Source organism: Cupressus sempervirens, chromosome 1 (assembly GCF_028749045.1).
Source record: "Cupressus sempervirens isolate cs-2001-9-10 chromosome 1, ASM2874904v1, whole genome shotgun sequence".
Classification (NCBI taxonomy): domain Eukaryota; kingdom Viridiplantae; phylum Streptophyta; class Pinopsida; order Cupressales; family Cupressaceae; genus Cupressus; species Cupressus sempervirens.
The window spans coordinates 328,223,929-328,245,694 of NC_143118.1; the positions used below are offsets into that span (position 1 = coordinate 328,223,929).

Genomic DNA, 21,766 nt, shown 5'->3' on the forward strand with positions numbered 1-21,766 from the left:
CGATTGGCACAGGGACCCACAAAACAAAATGTTTGAGCCCAGGTTTTCTTGGTACAAGACACAGGGGAAGACGCCCGAAAGCATTGGAGGCATCAATAAATCAGTCGGTGACTAAATTGAATAGATAAACAAAATTGGAAGTGGAAAACCATACTGAGCCCTTTAAGTACATGTTTTCATTATGACTCGAACCTCGCAGTTCACTCTGAAACATGGTATGGAAAATGAATGTCATCCTACACTTATGCATATAATTAAACTTCGAGTAGAGATCATAGATGTGTTCCAATGTAGTCTTGACACGTAGTGCCGGTGAATTGACAATTGTCAATTGGTTCTATAAGCCTAAAACATATATATGGGAAAATGGGAACATTAAAAACAATCATTAAGGAGCCACAAATTTATTGTGGTGCCTCAATATACCATTTAAAAGGAAGTAAAATGGGGATTTCCTTAGAAAGGAAAAGTCATATTCACGGGAGTAGTTTCTTGGAATAGAAATTAGTAAAGAGGCAATAACTCTTCATTACAAAAAGGGGAATTGAGGAAAGATTGTTTTCAAGATTCAGTTACAAAACTGAATGGCTTTAGTTTCGTGATTATTTATTGCAATCATAAAGACATAAGAAAAAACAATGGGGGTTCCACTTTTTTTCTTCTTTGAGAGATTGCAGACTGTGTACTATAGCAGGAGGAAAAAAAGTTGTTCCAAATTATTCCATTTCTTGTGAGGGAGGGAAAGCAGAGCTTGTCTCTAAACAGTGTATTAGAGAAAGGGATAAATTTTAATTTGTTTTACCTAATGCAAGGGAAGAGTTTCAGTTTTCTTTAGATAGTGACTTTGATTGTGAATGTGTAAGAAGATCTTTGATGTCTTTTACACTTTAGAGAAGGGAGATTGAAGGATAATTGCATCAAAGCTTTGATTATGAGGTAGTTTCATTCCACTAATCATGATCTTTGTATTGTTTTCAATTTTTTCTAAAATTCATTTTAATATCACTATTTTCCAAATATGTTATCATTCCAAGATATCTTTAAAAGCTCTAATTTTTCATTTTCTCAAGAGGATGGAAGATACATTCTTTGTTTTTGCTTTCTAATCCAGCATCTAGGCAAATAGACTTTGTGTTATTTGTTGTTCTTTTCTTCTCAATCACTTAGTTTTCACATCTATTTAGTGTTTACGAATAGATGTTTGCAAACTTTTCGTGCTTTTTGGTTAAAAGCATCCAATTTAAACTCATTGTAACTCATATACAAGGAGTTGTACCCGAATAAATTCAGAGGGGGCTTACACTCTTTCAATAGTGGAGTGACCCAATTGTTAGTGTTGATTTAGTCTTCGTATAAATGGGCATTTAGAGTTAATTTGCATGTATTTTCTTGGATGACAATCTATTCACTAACATAGAGCAATAAGGGCCATTTAAATAATTTTAAACAAGATGAATAACAAGTAACACATAACAACAGAAGCATATTATGACAAGAAAGTACAAAGATCCATTGTATAGGAGAAGAAGTGTATTGTTTGTGTTGTAAAGGAGAAGTTAATCCATCTAGGACTTGTCCTTAATGATTGTATGTCTAAAAGGGGTTTTAAAGGAGAGGTCTATCCTTAAAGATTATATGTTCATAAGGGATCAAGAGAAAAGATAGGGACCAACCCTTAATGATTGCATGTCCATTAGTGATCCAATTGTTAAGTAGTATCAAAACAATGTGTATGTGCAGAAAATGTGAGCAAAGTGTATGCCCATATATTAAATAAATTGCAAGAGCCTTAAGAAGAGAAATGGATTTAATGGAGCACACATACATCCACTAAAGACATTTACACTATGCATGCCCTCAAGAAAGATCAAGTTAAGAGAAATAAATGCACGCCATGAAATAGCATAAAAGGGATCTACAAACTCTAGGTTGCTATGATCATATGATATTATATGTAATGGGTAAATGTACAAAGTTGTGTCACCTTTCAAGATGACTGATTAGAAGGACTGAATTTGAGTATTTATATCTAAAAATCAATATTGTTCAAACATATGATCTAGATAAATTCATTCAAGCTAAGTTATATATGGTCTCACACTTTTTCAATTGGAAATGTCTATTAAATTCATGTTTTATACTAGTTTGTATTCAATTACTAAAGAAATATAATTATTTCAAAAAACTAATGTTTCAATAACTCTTGCTATTTTTTATGATTTTTTAAAATAACTTATAAACACCATTTTATAGAGTTCAAAGTCAAGAATATTATCATATAGATTTTATAGTGTTTTAATTAGATATAGTATATTATAATTTAAAAAAATCTATAAGCACATTTTTTAACACTCGAAATGATGTCAATTTTGAGAAAGAAAAAATATTAAATCATATCAAAAAAATTTGAAACTTATATGATGTTCTAGAGGAGAGAGTCCTCTTCTAGAATGTATAATTTTTATTCTCGTCAAAATATATATAGTTTGAAAAATGTGGTGGGAGGTGAAAACTATCAATTTCAAGTAAGTTGAAATTTCAATAATTATAAAAGAGAAAATATAGGTCTAAAACCAATTTTTATTTTAGAATGTTCTAGATATATATGTTATCTATAACATAGTTTGAGGTCAAAGGGAAATAAGTTTATTTCCATATAGTTTTGTGGTGGGAACTAGACCCCTAATTTTCAACGTTTTTCAACAAGTAAAAAAATTTCTATAAAAATATATATCAATTCTTATTCAAAATAATTGTTAAAATTATAATCCTAAAATTGATCAATTTATACACATTTCACTAGTTTACATCATTTTCAAATTCTAAATAATAATACTAGTTTTATATCAATTAAGGTGACTCGTTATACTTTTGTTAGCCTTTTCCTTTACAATAGGGTGACAGAGGTTTGTGCTTTCACCCTAATATTATGTGAAAATAAATTATCACCATTCCCCAAAGTAAGTATAACTACAACACAATCAAAGAAAAATATGTAAGAGTGATGAGGAAGAGTCTCTTCAGACCACATGACGAAGACCAGAAAAATTAGGTACTATCATTTTGCACTATCCCAAATGGACAATCACAAAGGCTTATTTACAAATAATTTCACAAATGTGACATAATATCTAATGGCATATAGAAGAAGACATGTACAAATAGAAAAATATTATGAATTTTTTATTCCTAGATCATTGTATGTTAATAGAGAAATAAGGGCCATTTAAATAATTCTAAACAAGACAAATAACAAGAAACACATAGTAGGGGAAGCATATTATGACAATAAAACACAAGATCCATCGTATAGGACAATATAACCAAATGCATTGTCTTCATTGTATAGGAAAAGTTAATCCATATAGGACTTGTCCTTGAGGATCATATGCCTATAAAGGGGTTTGAAAGGAGAGGTATATCCTAAGAGATTGTATGTCCATAAGGGATCAATAGAAAAGATAGGAATCAATCCTTAATGATTGTATGTCCATTAGGGATCTAGTTGTCAACAATGGGTGTGTGCAAAAAATGTGAGTAGAGTGTATGCCCGTACATTAAAGAAATTGGAAGTGCCTTAATAAGAGAAATGGATTTAATGGGGAACACATGCATCCAATAGAGACATACAAGTTATGCATGCCCTCGATAAAGGACAAGTCAAGGGGAATAAACACATGCCAAGAAATAACACAAAAGAAAAATACCAACTTTGGGTTGGTATGATCATATGATAATATATGTAAAAGTATGTCAAGATAAAATATCATCATTCCCTAAAGTATAACTACAACACAATCAAGGGTAAACATGTAAGAGTGATGAATCAGAGTCTTTTAGGAGCACATTACAAAGGCCAAAAAGGATAGGTGCTACATTTTGTATTATCCCAAATAGACATTCACAAAGGCTTATTTACAAATGATTGTGCATGTATGACATAACATATAACAACATATAGAAGAAGACATATACAAATAGAAAAATGATACAAATTTTTAATTCGTATATCACCTTGTGGTAATAGAGAAATAAGGGTCATTTAAATAATTATAAACAAGATGAATAACAAGAAACACATGACAAGGGAAGCATATTATGACAAGAAAACACAAAGATCTATTGTATAGGAGAAGCTAATCAAGTGTATTGTCTACCACACCCCCTCCACCCCATCTTGGTATTTAGTTCTTAGGGAAGGTGGGCTACTTCCAAGCATTGAAGAAGGAAAAATAGCTAGCTCCAAATAAGGATTGTGTTGTGAAGGTAGGTCATGCTATGGTTATAATTACTACATGAGTGATAGATAATTATTGTGAAAGAATAACTAGTAGATCAAAATCAATTTTAATAGTTGCATACATATCATCAAAATCATTGGTATGTCTAGCATTGTTGGTATCATTTTAACATCATTATCGAGAGTGTCTTCTTCATCAAAATTAATCATAATATAATCCATGTTTGCTCATTTGAATTTTTTTTTATTCGCTTCCTCCATAGGCTAAATCATGGTATTCTCAAAAGAAACTGGAGTATGAATAGGTGTATGGGATGAAGAATTTTTTTGATAAGCATTTTCTCAAGTTCTAGCTCAGTGCTTGCGATGATGATCATGAGCATGCTAATTAATTTTAATTTTATGAGATATTTGAGGAAGAATAAAATCAATCAACATCAGCTTATTTTCTTTGTTAAGTGGAAGAACTAAAGGAAACATAGTAGTTTAAGAGTTAGTAAGAATAGGATGAGTGTAAGGAGGAGGAATAGATGGTGTAGGAACAAGTGTTAGAAATTTTTTCAACACTCCCCTCAAGATTCATGACAAGGGCTTAACCACCTCCTATGTACTATAAGTTTAGTGGTTGTATTTGACATTAAAAAATTAGTCTTTTGGTGCAACAGAAACCCCACTCTAACAAGTGGTATCAGATCTTGGTCATAGGTTTGAATCCTCAGACCCTCAGGTAATGCTAAGGGGGAGATTGTTAGAAATTTGTTAAGCACTCCCCTTGGGATTCATAACAAGGGCTTAACCACCTCCTATGTACTATAAGTTGAGTGGTTGTATCAGGCATTGATAGATCAGTCTTTTGGTGCAATAGAAACTCCACTCTAACAAGAAGACCATGACCAGGATCATCCTTCAATTTTCTTAGTTCACAAATCCTTTTAATCTTGAAACTTTGGTATGATTGGAAGAGATGATCAAGATGATCTAAAAGTATTTGAGCCCTAGAAGACCATAAGACATCAAGGGTAACATATTTTTAATGTACAAAATTTGAATAAAGCCTATGGTCAACAGTCATGATTTCTTCATTATGTAAAAATTTAAGGCATATATGAATAGGTGAAGCCACAACTTTCATACATGTATGCCAATGAAGATCAAATTTTAATTGAAGTTGATCGGAGGTAGGAATGACAATAAAAGTATTATCCATAGATTTAGCACAAACTTCCATAGGAAAAGAAATGGAACTATGGGAAGGATAACATAAACCAATGCAAGTTTGAATAAAAACATTAGATATATCATAATAATTTTTATGTACTCATTTACTATAAATATGCTCTTTATTTATCACATTTACCATGCATAAGGGATCAATAAGAATACCATGACAAGGAAGACTAGTAATCTTAGAGACAATATGAAAAGGACCATCAAGTGCCTTAATTGTGTGAGTAGGATTAAATGTATTACAAGATTGGGGTTGGGGTTGGGGTTAAGGTTTAGGTTGAGATTGAGATTTGGGCTAGATATGATCAACATGAATAATTTATATATTAAAAATAATCTCCAAGGAGATTACAAAATATTTTTGAAACAAGTAAGCCAATAATAGGAAACACAATAAGAAAATAAAACCCAAAGAGGTCTCCCACAAATCTACCAATCCTAAGAATATAAAACTCTAGGAAAAATAAAGGAGGAATTGCAATGATTAATCATTATCGTGATGGACCTAATTTGTACTTTCAATATTAAGAGTTCCCAAACCATACCCAGAAGCACATTTCATGTTGACATACTTTCATTACTATATTCATATGAAAATAAACTAGCATTACACAATTCAAAATCTAATAAATGATCTAACATAATTTTAATAAATTATAAAATTGAATATTATCTACCATATATATTATTTAATTCTATTTATTTAAACTTTTTTCTAGAAAACATATTTTAACTATTTTTATTGTTAAATTTGAATTTTTCAATTGATCTCCTATACAATAAATTTATTTGAATGATAATATATTAAAAACTAGAAAAATATATTTTTTCTATATAGAGAATCCTTGAAAGTCTTTAAGACTTTGTTGATTAATTAGAACAAGAGCTCTTTGTGAGCTTGAGTCCCTCCCTTTTGGGGTATCATCTTGGAATGTTTATGCTTAAGCTCAGTGTTGCAAGATTTCAAGATGATTTTGTGCCTTTGTTATTCTTCTTTTCCTCTACCTTTTACATTTCTGGGTTGAAAATAATATTAATGTCTATAAGCAATATTTAATATATGTCAACAAGTCACAAGAGTATTGTAATATATATGAAGTGAGATTAAGATTTATGAAATATTGGTAAGTTATATATTATTTATATTTATATTTAATTAGAAAACTTAAAACGTCTTGAGATATTATTGAAATTGTAGTTGACAACAACACAATTTAAAATCTTATAATAATCCCTAAGAATATATCTCAATTTTTTTTTTCTAGTGTAATAGTTTTAAAATTCTAAAACTTTAGAAATGAAAGAATTCATATGTTTAAATTTGAAATGCTATTAAAATAATAATTGACAACATAAATGATTATAAATTTTTAAATATTTAGATTCTCACTTTTTTATCATTATATTTTTCAAAAAAAAAAATTATAATTGTATTTTTTTTTAAAATTTAAACTAGCATCAAATTATAATTATTTTGTAATTAACTTTTTCCTTTTATTAATAATTTTATTTTTAATTTTTTTATTTTAACTTAAATTGTCTCAAAGTGTTTTACCCATTGTTAAAAAATTAAAAATAGAGAAACAACATTAAAAAATCCCCTTTTGCTTGGTGAATTTGGTTGTTAAAAGTAATGCATCTAAAATGTGTATAAAAATGTAATGACTTGTAGGGTACTGCTAAAGTAATCAAACTTCAAATGTGTAGACAACCCATATTCATTACATATAAAGAAACTCTACGATTTATTTTCACCATGCCAACGACTATGTTTAAATAATTATTTTATTTCAAATTGTATAATTTTATTTATAATTAATTATAAATTTATTAATAAGTGTGTATTGTTCACAATTTAATTATACTAATAAATTGAAATAAAATGTAATTAGGAAAGTAAAAATGGTAAAAAAAAACTTATAACAAATATATGTTTAGAAATAATTGAAAATTGATTAAATTAACAAAACCTATAAATAAATATAGATTAATTTATTGAATAAATTGATATATATATATATATAATCACTTATAAAAAAAATTAACTTTTATAAAAAATTATCTTAAAATTAATAATTATAAATATATGTTAAGTATTGTACAATTAAATTATTAATTATACAAATAAATTCATGTAGAAATTAAAGAATAGAATGGATATTTGTATGCATGTATAATTAAAATTTGATAAAATTAACAAACCTTAGAAATAATTATAATTAAAATTTGATAACCTTAACAAACCTTTTAAATAATTATAACTTTTTTGAGTGTGAAAGATGGATATTAGAAACAAATATTTTAACTTCATGGCTCTTGTTTAAAACAATAAATTTAATCTAAATAGTTCAAACAATTCGGAAAGAGTTTGGAAGTCCCATATGCTAGCCTCTTAGGTATATTTAGGCATCGTCGTCTAGTATTCTATTAAATAGTCAATTTTGGCTTGAAATATGTGAAAACAAAAACCCATATATTTTCATAATGCTGTAATAAATATAGATGATTTTGTGGCTGGACAAATCGCATCCAAAGTCCCCACACTTGGAAAAGTGGAATAGACAATATTGACATGTTAACCTTGCAACTTTTTTTTGGTGTGTTGTTCACTCTAGAAAGCTCCACATAGATTCAATACGTTAATTAGGAAATTTCTAAAAATGGTTGTCATTGCATTACTTGGATCCTTATCCTGTCAATTTTCTTTACATTTTCTAGGTTGGAAAATTAGCATTAAAGCAGAAAAATAGTCTACGACCAATTAGAAAAAAGGTTTTTTGTTATGATAAATGAATTTAAAAATAATCAACCTAAAATTTTAGAGATGTGATAATTGCTTACTCAAAAAAAGAACCAGAAGGGTCAAACAAAAACATTAGTTCCCTGCCTTATACAAGACAGCTACTAATAATTAGAAAACTCGGCAATATGAGCAAGCAAAGCAGAGAAAGAGAGTGCGAGGAGGAGCATCATCTTCATTCTTAGGTTGCAAAATTGGTTGGTATTATTATTATCATTTTCAAAAATTATATCCCAGTCCCAAATCGAATCCCAATCCCACAAGAAGCACGAAGTAGTATAGAACTACAATATAGATTGGTGAGAGAATACAAACAAAATTGTCTCTGTTGAGAACTACTGTGGGCATAACAAGACACGGAAGTGAGGAACGTGGAATACAAAATGTAATGTCTTTACGACTTTTTCGGTCCCCTTTTTGTTTGAAGCACAACTTTCTCCAGAAGTGATGAATAAATTGAAGAGAAGATTGGTTATTAGTCAAATCATTCAAATTGAAAGGTCTCACGACTTCTCCCGTTCGATTTTTGTTTGAAGTACAACTTTCTCCAAAAGTGATGAATGAATTGCTTGACCAGACGCCATAGATAGATGGAATGCCAAGATTAATACCCTGTCAAACCATCACTCCTTTGTGATTACTCAATTTCTCTTCACCGTTCAAGACGACTACTTTGAGTCTAAGCACTTGTCAGATCAATTTGTTCCATCTAAGGAACGTCAATGCATAGACTAATTAGATTTCGTATTCTTATGAAACTGGGTATGTTGTGCTTCATTCACAATTGTTGATTTTAATTTTAATGTCATTATGTTTTACTAGATGTAAATCGAGCGGCAAGGTGCAATTTGTAGTAATCCTTCTAGATATTGGTGAAAATATGTGTTTGTGGATTCTAATGCTTTTGGTTGATTGCATTTTTTTTTTTTTTTTGAAGTTTTTTAAATTCTAGAGTCAAATCTAATTGAGTAGTGTAACAATATAATTTTTTTTTTCCTTTACTTTAGATAATGTCATGAAATAATAATAATAATTTGCATAAGTAATAGAATAGTTGCATATACCATATACATTGAGAAGTAAAGTCATGATATTCTATCACTTATGATGTTCAAACATCTATAAAAAAAAATCATAAATAATGTAACTAATCCTTTCTTTGTTCAAGATACCTAAAGTTATAAAATAGAAATGAATAATAAAATGTGAGAAGACTAAGATCATTGATTAAGGTCTAAGAGTATTTCCTTATAGTATTACAGTAATGGAAATTGCATCTAATATAAATATTATATATATGATCACTACATCTATTTTGTATCATTTTCCATAAATAAAATTATTTGAATGATTTCTATCTTATTTTAGTTGTTGTAGGCAATATACTATTTCATTCACTTTATCCAAAAATAGAATTAATTTTCACCAATCACTAATAATTATTCTTGAGCAATTGCAATAGTTCTAAAATTTGGTTATTTAATTATAGATTTTACAAATTATATAAATTACCTAATTGGCTCATCTAATTGTTATAAGAGTCTTTTTTTAGGAGGATACTCCATATTGCATTTTTAAAGTTAAATATTATTTATGAATTGGTAAATAATAGTCTATTTCCCTATAGAATGAGAAATATATAATTATATCTCATAGGATTACATAATTATATAACTATTAACAATTTATATATTACAATGAATTTTGTAAAATTTAGATTAATATAAATTATATATTATTGTTATAGTTTTAAAAATATTATAATATATCATTATTTTATATTTGCAAATACTCCAACCAACGGATGCGAGAGAATTTGCAACTGCAGAGCCCACTCGCCGTAAATGAGCCCCCGGTCTCAAGTTCGAGTCTCAAAACCCTCTGGTAATAACTCCAAAACGTTGCATTCCTCGTTGGAAAAATGAGGGAAGTGCAGCACCCACAGAAACGGCAACCCCATCGATTCCAAACCACATGCAAGAGCAAAGATCTCATATTTCGACAGAAAACATTCACTCCCGAACGAGACATACACTACGGAAGATTTCGGTTGCTTGTCCAACCATCTCAGACAAACCGATTCCTGTAGGGCCCATTTGTCGTTGTACCAAAAGCCATGACTATTAGTGAACATGGAACACCACATAATTAACCACCTATGGGCAGGGGAGCACGTCGCATCACCCAACAATCTCCCCCTCGATGCGCATACCACGTGCTTACGCGGGTCGGGAAGGCACCGGGGAGATTTGAACCCATGACCAAGCCAAAACCAGGCTCTGATACCAATTGAAAGGATTTAAACAAAGAAATTAAATGTCGCAATAAGAAGAAATACACAACACCAGATTTATCCTAGTTCACCACAATAGTGGCTACGTCCAGACTGTAGAGTATTGAATTAATAAGAAAAAGTTATTCACAAAATGAGCAGGAGCAGCATATAAATGGGCTCCAATAATATTACAAATGAAGAGTCTTTGGAAACCAAGAGACTCGATTCTTGGAGGGAACAATGATGACTGTTGGCCTTCACAATATCAACAAACTCCCACCTGAAGGACAACCAATGCTGCAACTGATCACCCAATACCCTGCTCAAAGAATGATCTATCTTTTCTTCACAAGCCCAAGAGAAGTTCTAGCACATTCAAACTTCTCTTTGGCAACAACCTTCTTGAATATATCAGTCCGATTGATCTTGGTGTCAATCTTGACAACATTCAGCTTGCCCTCTTCGACTGCATGACGAACAAAGTGAGCATGTGCATCAACATGCTTGGAGCGACGTTGGGATGACTGATTATGTGCCATGAAGATCGCACTACGGCTGTCAAAAAATAGATTATATTCATTTTGATGAACTTTCAAGTCACCAAGTAACTGCTAAAGCCAAATCATTTCCCTTGCACCTTCGAAAAGAGCTAAGTATTCAGCTTCAGCTGAAGAAAGAGCAATGGAATGTTGCAACTGTGATGCCCAGCTGATCGCAGCTCCAGCAAATGTGAAGGTGTAACCAGTGGTAAACCTTCATTTATCCAAGTCTCCAGCAAGATCAGAATCAGTGTAACCTTGTAGCTGAACTTTGTTTCTGCCAAAACATAAAACATAATCTGAAGTGCCTTTTAGATACCTTAGTATCCATTTGACGGCTTCCCAATGAGCTTTTTCGGGATTCCTCATGAACCTGCTCACAACTCCCACCGCATGAGCAATGTCGGGGCGAGTAGAAACCATAGCATACATAATACTACCAATGGCTGATTTGTATGGAATTTTCTCCATAAATTCTTTTTCTTCCTGTGTTTGAGGACATAATTCAGAACTTAATTGAAAGTGACCAGCAAGAGGAATAGGAGTTACTTTTGATTCAGCCATGCCAAATCTTTCAACAACTTTGTCAATGTATTGTTTTTGAGACAAAGTGATTTCCCTCTTTTTCCTATCCCTTGTGATTGTCATGCTAAGAATCTTTTTGGCCACCCCTAAGTCTTTCATTGCAAATTTGCTTGCCAATTTTTGCTTCAACTCATTAACGATTCTTTTGTTTGTGCCAGCTACTAACATGTCATCGACATAAAGAAGAAGGATGACAAACTCTCCACTTGGAAGTTTCTTGAAGTAGACACATGGGTCTGATTCACATCTTGTGAAATTATGCTCAGCCATGAAGCGATCAAATTTTACATACCACTGTCTTGGGGCTTGTTTCAGGCCATACAAGCTCCGATTTAATTTGCAATAAAGGTGTTCATGTCCCTTCTTTACGAACCCTTGTGGCTACTCCATGTACAGTTCTTCTTCTACATCACCATGTAGGAAAGCGGTTTTCACATCAAGTTGTTATAATTCAAGATTCCATGCAGCTGCTAATCCTAGAACAGTTTGGATAGTTGTCATTTTGACAACTGGTGAGAAGATTTCATTGAAATCTATCCCTTGTTTTTTATCAAATCCCTTTACCACCAATCTGGCTTTGAAGCGTTTATTGTCTTTCGCTTCATCTTTCACACGATATATCCACTTGTTCCTAAGTGGTCTTCAATTAGGCGGAAGAGAGACCAAATCCCAGGTTCGATTCTTGAGTAAAGAATCCATTTCTTCACGCATCGCTGTTTACCATTTATCACTATTGACATCATTGAGAGCTACTTTGAATGTGGATGGTTCTGAAAATTCTGAAACTAGAATTGAAGGCTCTGCTTCTTCAGCATACAATAATTCATAATCAGAGAATTTAGCTGGTATTTTCCTTTCTCTAGTAGACTTTCTCAAGCCTTGAGCATTTTCTTGTTCTCCTCTATCGTTAATAGTAGTCCTTTTAGGATAGACATCACTTTGATTTTTATTAGATTCTGAAATGGTCATATCACATAACTCATGAGGGCTTCCTTTTGAGACAATGTATCGTCTTTGTTGTGTATTGGAACTGTGAGATTTGTTTCCAATATCATGAGGGTATGTTTGATCAAACACTTGAAGATTATTTTGAAGTGTGCCTTCTCCCTGTGATATATTTGTATTGGGTGCCTCAAAACCGGTATGTAAACTATGTTGATTTGGAGACATGTTACCTCTACCTGCCATATTACCTACACGGTGAAAGGGACTTTGACTGCCATGAAACTGCCGTGAAACTGTCTCCTCTGCATGAAGCTGTTCCCATGAATTACCAAGATGCTGGTCTGTGCTCCCACCATGATTACCCTACACATTAACATCCTACAAATCAATTTGCAGACCCTGTGAAATAGCTCTAACACATTGCGGATGGAGTTCTGCACCCTGCACATTCACCTCTATTACGTGTGTTTGAACCTAGTTTTCATTTGCCCCTTGTGGATTATGTGCAGGCTGCGGATTAGTTGGACCTACACTCTGAAATTGCCCATGTGTATTGCCAAGATTGTGGCTTGAGTTTCCACCGTGCTCAAATGGATATAGTGACATACGTTTACTGTGAGTACTCTGTATATAGACGGGATTGCCATGGATATCAATTGGCACAGCGTGCGAATTACTCTCATCCTCCAGATTGATGTCCTGCAGTTCTATTTGCCCACCCTGCATCTGTGGATGAGCATTATAGTCCTTTGACTGATAGCCCATTTTAGTAAGAGGATCCCTTGTACTTTGGTTTGAAAAACTTTCACAAGCTTGATCGTGATGGAGAGACAAATTCCTTTCATGAGAAGAGATATCAAAAAACTCTTGTAGAACTATCATCATGTCCTGTGTTCCCAAGAGTGGAAGAAGATGAGAAATTTGGAAATATTACAAAGGTGGGACTATATGAAATAGTGTTAGAAACTATTTGTGGATTCAATCCAACATTCCTTTGTGCAGCGATTGGCACAAATTCTTTTTCAGACATTTCCTGAGAATTTAATGCTGGAAATGTTTTCTCATTGAAGACAACGTCTCTGCTTCTAATAATCTTCTTATCAGTTAAGCTCCAAAGCCTGAAGCCAAACTGATCTTCTCCATAGCCAACGAATATGCAAGGCTCGGATTTAGGATCCAGCTTGCTTCTTTTTTCTTTGGGCACATGTGCAAAAGCCTGACAACCAAAATCTTTAAGATGAGAATAAGAGAGTCTTCTGTAGTGCCTGCCCCTAGATCGCATTTTTGTTATCATTGTCAAATTCTTTTAGGTTGGTTTTATGCTTTGATTAGCTTTAGAGATACTAGAATTGTAATATTATGATATTATTTCATGACTTTGATTACAAAGGTATCAGTTATTATTGCTTAGTTGATTTCATTCATGTGTTGTTTTAATGATCCTAGTTAGTAAATGTGATTTCTTTTATAAAAATGTTAACATGATGTCTTTAATGATGATTATGTTGTATTGATAGAGATGCATTATTATATGTATGCATTTGATCTTAGATTTGTGATTTTTACGATACTTACCCCATACTTGCATGTGTATGGTGCGCGTGTTTATTTTATCTTTCTATCTGAAGTGTTTGATGTGGTTAAGGGAGGGAGTCATAGTCACCTGCTAGTCGGGATCTACACGATGAACCACTCCCCGCCATTGTCTGTTTAGTTTAGATATATTATATACATGTACATGCTCGTCTTTTATACAGGATGTAGGTACCGGGCATCGACTTCCCTGAATTGCCAGGATGAGCGTGCCCTATTACAAATACTCAAATGGTGAGAATGGGAAGATAATGATCAGGTCCAATCCTAGCCTTAAGCCTATAATACTTGTCCTGCAAGGAGGACTCGTAACAGACTGTCTACCCTTTTTAAACCCATGAGTATTTTGTGTGTATGTTGTTTTGAGTCTTTGATGAATTTCTATTAATTAAGTCTAATTAATAGATTAAATTAATAATTTAATTTAATGGAGAATTATTATGATATTATGAATATTTAATTATATTTAATTAACTGAGAAATTAATTAAATATAAAGAATTAAATTGAAGATAAAAGTTTTAAGATTAAATTTAGAACATGATAATATTTACTTAATTTAATAATAATATATTTAGAGTTCATTTTTAAATAAATGCTAAATATTATTGTTATTTAAGTTAATAAATATTTATCAAATTAAACGTTCTAAATATATTAAAACGTTAAATAAAGTTTAAATTTAGAACGTGATTATATTTATTTAATTTAATAATAATATATTTAGAGTGCATTTTTAAATAAATGCTAAATATTATTGTTATTTAAGTTAATAAATATTTTATCAATTAAGTTTCTAAAAAAATGAAATTAAAAGTGAAAAGATATTTAATTATCATAAAGATTATAGTTCGCGTGATTTATGCATGAGTTGAAAATAAAAGAAATTAATTGAAAAGATTAAACATGTGAAATTAATAAAGATATTTAATCGCATTAAGTGCGCATGAGATTTATAAGTTATAAATTGGTTAAAATAGAAGTCAAGTGGATAGTTAAATAAAGTAATTTAATGATTCACTTAAAGTGCATGAAGGATTAATAAAATAATATCTTAATTAAAAAAAGAAAATTAATTGTGCATGAATGAATTAATTAAATAAAATTATTCTAATTTAGAAGTGGTGGTGACAAAAACCCTAAAAGGTAATTAGATTCTATATTAGAGGTTTTCGGGTCATTATTGGATATAGAAGTTTTTCAGACACAAGTTTCAGGCTACACACAGATTTCAGGGCACACACAAGTTTATGGTGGGCAACTTGAAGGGTTTGAAAAGAAAAGAACTTTACGTGGCTTGAAAGATTTTGCTTGCGATAGGAATTTGTATCTAATTGTCAGAGGTTAGCATCAGATCCAGGTAGGATCTCGTGGTTTAATTGTATAGTAGTTTTCACTTTTCAAACTTCTGTCTGCTCCGTGTCTTTTGCATGTGATGTTTTCTTTTTTGGTATGCAAATATTTGTTCTTGATTGAGAAATATCTGTACATGGATTTAGATGGATACGTAGCTGAGTTTACTTTAGAGGGTTGTATTCTAAAATGAATAAGATTTTATAAGAAATCAGACAAATACGAGAATCTATTGGATATTAAAATCAGGCTTGAGATTTAAAAGACAAACATTGTCCATGTTCAATAGATTTTAAGAACATAAATTAATTTGAGGAAAAGCTCGATATAAAAAGATAATTTTGAATTAGAAATATTGAATGGTTAAAATTAGTTTTCCTATTAGAATAATGATGTAAACGTTAAAAAAAAAAAAAGGGGTATTATTGTGAGATTGATTGAAACAAATATTATAAATTTTAATAAATAAAAAAATTATAAATTTATAAAACAATTTTGAAATGTCTAATATTATAATTTTTAAACATATGTATTAATCATACTAAATTTTAAAAGAAATTAAATTTAAAAAATATATATATAAATATAATATTAATCAAATGGAAAGTGGGGGCCATGAACTCCCCCATCCCCACAACGTACGAGCCGCTGGCAGTCCTGCTGACGCAGGTACTGCGCAGGCGAGCTGCCACATGTCCTACGTCAGCAGGCCTGCCGCCAGCAGCAGCCTTTTAATAAGGCTTGCGATTATGCAAAAGCAAATCGCAGTAAATTAAATTGTTTTAATTTTATTTTATTTTTGTTAGTAATAAATTTTATTAAATATATATTATTAATTAAATTAAATCATTTTTTTGTTGTTAATTCTTATTAAGTTTGAATTAGATTAAATTTATATTATTGATTATTAATAATATATTAAAATTTTATTATGAAATTATATTTATAATTAGATAAATTATCAATGAGTGAGATTTAGTAAATAATTATTAATTAGATTAATTAAATTTTTGATTTAATTAAGAATGATTAATACGAAGGTTATGTAACAATGTGTAATTTTATTGAATGTGTAAATTTAATAAAATTGTAGACGTTTTATTTAAGTTAGTAAATGTCACTTTTATAACTTAAATAAATAATCGATTATCTTCAGATAATTCTTTTAGAAAAAAAAAATAAAAATGATGATGACTATTATTATGAAGGTAATTTTACATATTTAAGCCAAATAAATAAATGGGGGTAATTTTATAGAGTTGACTTGTGGAATAAACTGAGAATTCATTCACGTAAAACATACATTGAACACAAAACTGAAACTTTATCTTTGACTCTATGGTGTATTCTCAAAACAAACCAAACTATGAAATTGTACTGTTTTGCTTATACTATTTATGCTTTGAGATTTTGGTGTGGATTAGATGTCGACCAGTCTAGGATGTACACCAGAGGTTTGTGAGATTTCTATTATACCATTTATGTGACTGGATGTCATGATATGTCTTGTGATTCAATTTGGAAATTATATTTATGAGGTTTACTTTATGAAGCATTTATGTGTACTTTGATGGGAGAACCATCGTGTTATTAGGTTGCCTGTTAAGGAATCGAGTTTGATCTTTATGGGTGTTGTGGTATGGGACACAACTATGTTTTTATGTTCTTAGGAGAGGTTGTCTAGGTATGTGACTTGGGAGTGGCTTGCATAGGGGTCCGGGACCCAAAGTGGTCAGTACCAGGGTAACCTAATGCAAGTTATGTAATAAGTGATAATCTAGTAATTAAAATTGATGGGGGGTAAACACACTAAAAAGATAAGTTAGAGATATTTGATCTACCCATGCCTTTAGTACTTGTATAGACTAAGGATGGGAATGAGATGAGTGCCTCGTCTTCTTGAGAGGGCTTTCTAGTTTCCATATGTGTGATGTTGAGGGTCCGGGGTTCATAGTAACCAGTCCAGGGTAACTCAACACTTGAGGGTCCGGGGTCTCTTAAGAGATCAGTCCAGGGTAACTCAAGCAGCCATGTGATGACACTCCCTAGTATGTAGCCTGAGTCTCCTCTGTAGATTTTGTGTATCTCTGGTGGTGTACTTATTGATTGTGTTTATTGTGGTTACTTACTTTCATTGATGATGATTGGTGATTCATGATGTTGTACTTTTGACATGTGGTTATTGACTTGAGGAGGATTATCTTTCGTTGACTTTATCTTATGATCTTGGTATTTGGTTTATACTTGGTTTGTGTATGATGTTTGGTTATGTGGTATCGGTATTGGATTGAGTGTTCTTACGTTTGGATTATTTTATCTTCTTGAGTAGTATGTGTGACCTTTGAGGTAGTTTTGGCTATTAGGGGTACCTTGCCTAGGAATGTTTTATGTTTGATAGCCGTATGTGGATCGTTCATTATCTTCCCTGCACGGTGGGAGTGGAAGCCTGACTAGGTAACCATGCGGTTGGGAGGTAGTGCCTTCTTACCATTTGGTTCCCCCTTCACATTGCCAGCTATTGGATGTTCGTTGCAGAAGATGAACCTTTATCATTCTTATTTCTTATCTTAGAGACTTCTTTTTTGATGATGTATATATGTTATCATATATCCTAGTGTATTGTATCTATTTTCACATACCCTGCGACATGTGCAGTGGATGTTATTTAGTGGATGTACTTTCATTGTATTAGATATACTTATGCTTTGCTTATGCGATTATGTATCTGTTATTCCTGTATGATCTTGAGACATTGTACTTGGAACTTAAACTAATTAATTTAAAATCATTAAATGTGACTCAACGTAAAGGAACTCTTGAGGAATTGAAACTGTATCTATATTTGCATATGTGTATTTGATGTGTATGTTCATATTGCTTCCGCATTAATGTTATCTTGATGTTGTTTAAACTTCAAAAAAAAAAATAGTTCAGTAAACATTGTAACATGTTAGGTTTATTTCTCTTGGGTTCCCGAGCGGGGCGTTACATCTTCTACCTTGCCATTCCTCTTCTGGAATTCTGAAGTTCAACCTTGAAGAAGGACTTCGATTAATGAGATATACGGCTGTATTACATACCTCAGCCCAGAATTCTTTGCCCAATCCTGCATTAGAAAGCATACACCGAGCTTTCTCCATTATTGTCCTATTGAGTCTTTTCGCTGCCCCATTTTCTTGAGGGCTGTAGGGTACAACTTTCACCCTACGAATACCATTATCTGCACAATAATTGTCGAACTCCAACAAACAAAATTCACCTCCATTATCCATTTTTAAACTTTTAATCTTATGACCCCTTTGGTTTTCAACAAGAGCTTTGAAAACTTTAAACTTAGAAAAAACTTCAGATTTATTTGCCATCATGTATATCCATACTTTTCTAGTATAGTCATCAAGGAATGTAACAAAAAAATTTGAACCTCCTAAAGATCTTACCTCAACCGGACCAAAGACATCCGAGTGTACAAGTTCCAATGGTTTCTCCTTGAGATCATGTCCATCTTTCAAGAAGCTGACCTGCTTTTGTTTTTCGTAAAGACAATGTTCACAAAATTCCAAATTTGCTGATTGGAGACCCGACAGTTGATCCCTTTTGAGCATTATCTCAAGGCCCTTTTTGCTCATGTGGCCTAATCTTTGATGCCAAAGTGCTGCATCGCTGCCCATGACTGTCATAGCAGCCCCTATTTCAGTAGGCTTCTCAAGGAGATAAAGATTGCCAACTTTGTTTCCCTTGGCAATTATTCTCGAACCCTTGGTAACTTTCCAAGTATCCGGATATAAGAAGGGATAATATCCTTGGGCAAAGAGCTGATTGACCGAAATCAGATTTCACTTTAATTTGGGAACATGGCGAACATCTTTTAACAACCATTTCCCTCCATCTTCCAACTGTAACAAAATGTCACCTTTGCCAACTATTTTGCAGGATTTATTGTCTCCAAGAAATACCTCTCCAAATTGACCTTCATGGTAGTTTGTGAAACAATCCGTACGTGAAGTAGCATGGAAAGAAGCTCTGAAATCTATCACCCAAGAATCTGATTTTGTGTCACTTGTAGAAAGAACTAAAGCACATTCATCTTTCTCACAGGCTGTATTTGCTTCCATGTTTCTCACATTTTCTTGTGCTTTCTTGTAAGTCAGAAAATTTCTCTTTGTGTGGCCAGGCTTACCACAAAACCAGCATTCACCATTCCTACCTCTTGACCTTGAACGATTGGGTGACTTTGATCTTCACTGATTGTAATTATTATTTCCTCTATGATGGCTTCTTCCTCTTCTCTCAGTGCTGACCATAGTGAGAGCATCACCGGATGAAGAGTCTTTGTTACTCCTTCTCATGTCTTCACTTAATAAAGTGGCAACAACTTCATCATAGGCCAACTTTGACTTCATAGAGCTTGAAGCACTTACAGCTGTAACTACGGGATCCCAACTGTCAAGTAAAGAACATAACAAGATGATTGCTTTGGATTCGTCATCTTGAGTCATACCAACCGAGCTTGCTTGACATAATAGGGTGTTCAAATCATTTATATGATTTGACATTGCAATCCCTTCCTTCATTTTCAGTTTGTAGAGTTTCTTCATAATGAAGATTTTGTTTGCAGCCGACGCCATTTGATACATATTCTGAAGTTTGTTCCAAACCTCTTTCATTGACGTCTCATTTGAGACATTGAACAAGACATTTTTCGCTAGTGAGAGAAAAATGGATGCCATCGCCTTGTCATCCATCTTTTGCCAATCTTCATCAGTCATTGTAGACGGTTTCTTAGACTTTCCTTCGATTGCGAGAGCCAAGTCTTGCTTAACCAGCAAGGAACACATCTGCACTTTCCACAGGCTGCAATTCTTGCCTATAAATTTCTCTATTTTCAAATCCTCCATCTTTCTGAAAAATTTAACACTGATTTTTCAATCTGCACAGCTCGTGCTCTGATACCAATTGTAGGGCCCATTTGCCGTTGCACCAAAAGCCATGACTATTAATGAACATGGAACACCACATAATTAACCACCTGTGAGCAGGGGAGCGTGTCGCATCACCCAACAATTCCTGCCTCTTCTCGGGAAGATCCGGTGGCAGAGGACCCACCGAAAACACAGACTTTCCGGTGGCTCTCTCAAGATATTCAATAAACTTTCTCTCCATTTCATGGCAGGATCTGATGAACAGAAAGGAGCATCTTTGGACTGACAAACAGGCGCGGTTCATGGCCGAGACACCGCCGTTGCACAGATTAAATGCACGTGCAACAAATGGCGCTTCGAAGGGCCGCCAAACAATTTGTTTAGAAGGGAAACCCTTTGGCGGCGCCATCATGTCCTCTGCGGTGGTTTCCTCTTCCTTGTATCTTTCCGGAGTCCACATGTAACCAGACACCGCGGCAGTGAAAATGAGGAAGAAAATCGCTTGAATACCAATTTTGGCGGCGACAGTGGCAGCTCAGTACTGCGAGAAGTCGTAGATAACGTAATCAGGTGAGAGCCGCCGTAAAATCTCCTCAAATGGCTGCTGCAGACAGTCGAGCCCCGTCTTTAACACGCCTTCCATTTCGCTGGGGATGTCGGCGGTGCTTTCTGCTTCCGCCGGAAGCCCATCAACTGCCGGCAAAGGCAGCTCCACCAGATTTATATTTGCACTGATATTGTCTAACAACATTGGCCGGTTTCTTTCAATATTACGGGGAGTGGAAAGAAAGGTTACTTTGAGCCCATGGTAAGCAAGCCCTTTGGAAAGCTCAATAAAAGGCACGATGTGGCCCTGTGCGAGCCATGGAAACATGAGTACATGAATCTGCAGCTTCTTGCCTTCCACTTCCATTATATCTACAACAATAAATGAATTTTAAGGACACCGCCTTTTATATTTATAATCAATCCTAAGCTTTTCCGAGTCTAAAAATTCTCTCCACGGATAATCGACAGACTGATCACATGGAGCAATAATTCAACTGAAAATTTTGGGTCATTGTTAAATGATAACAAATCTTTTAAGAGTCTTTATATTCTATTCTGCATATCCATCGCATTAGTTTTTTAACCAGTAAAATAATCAATAAGTAGAATAATGTTCAACTGTAAAATAATAAATTAATCGCGGGCAGGTTGAATTATTAGTCTGCAATAGTGCTTTCAATTATTCTCTCTTCGAGAGTCTCGCAATCCGATCATGAATTTTATGCCGCCCTCAGTATTCCAT

General features: G+C 32.9%; 1 pseudogene; it reads right to left on the reverse strand.

The window, feature by feature from the left end:
- Positions 1-21,439, reverse strand: part of LOC149577491 (uncharacterized) — a 95,767-nt pseudogene extending 74,328 nt beyond the window's left edge.
- Positions 21,440-21,766: the final 327 nt, after the last annotated feature.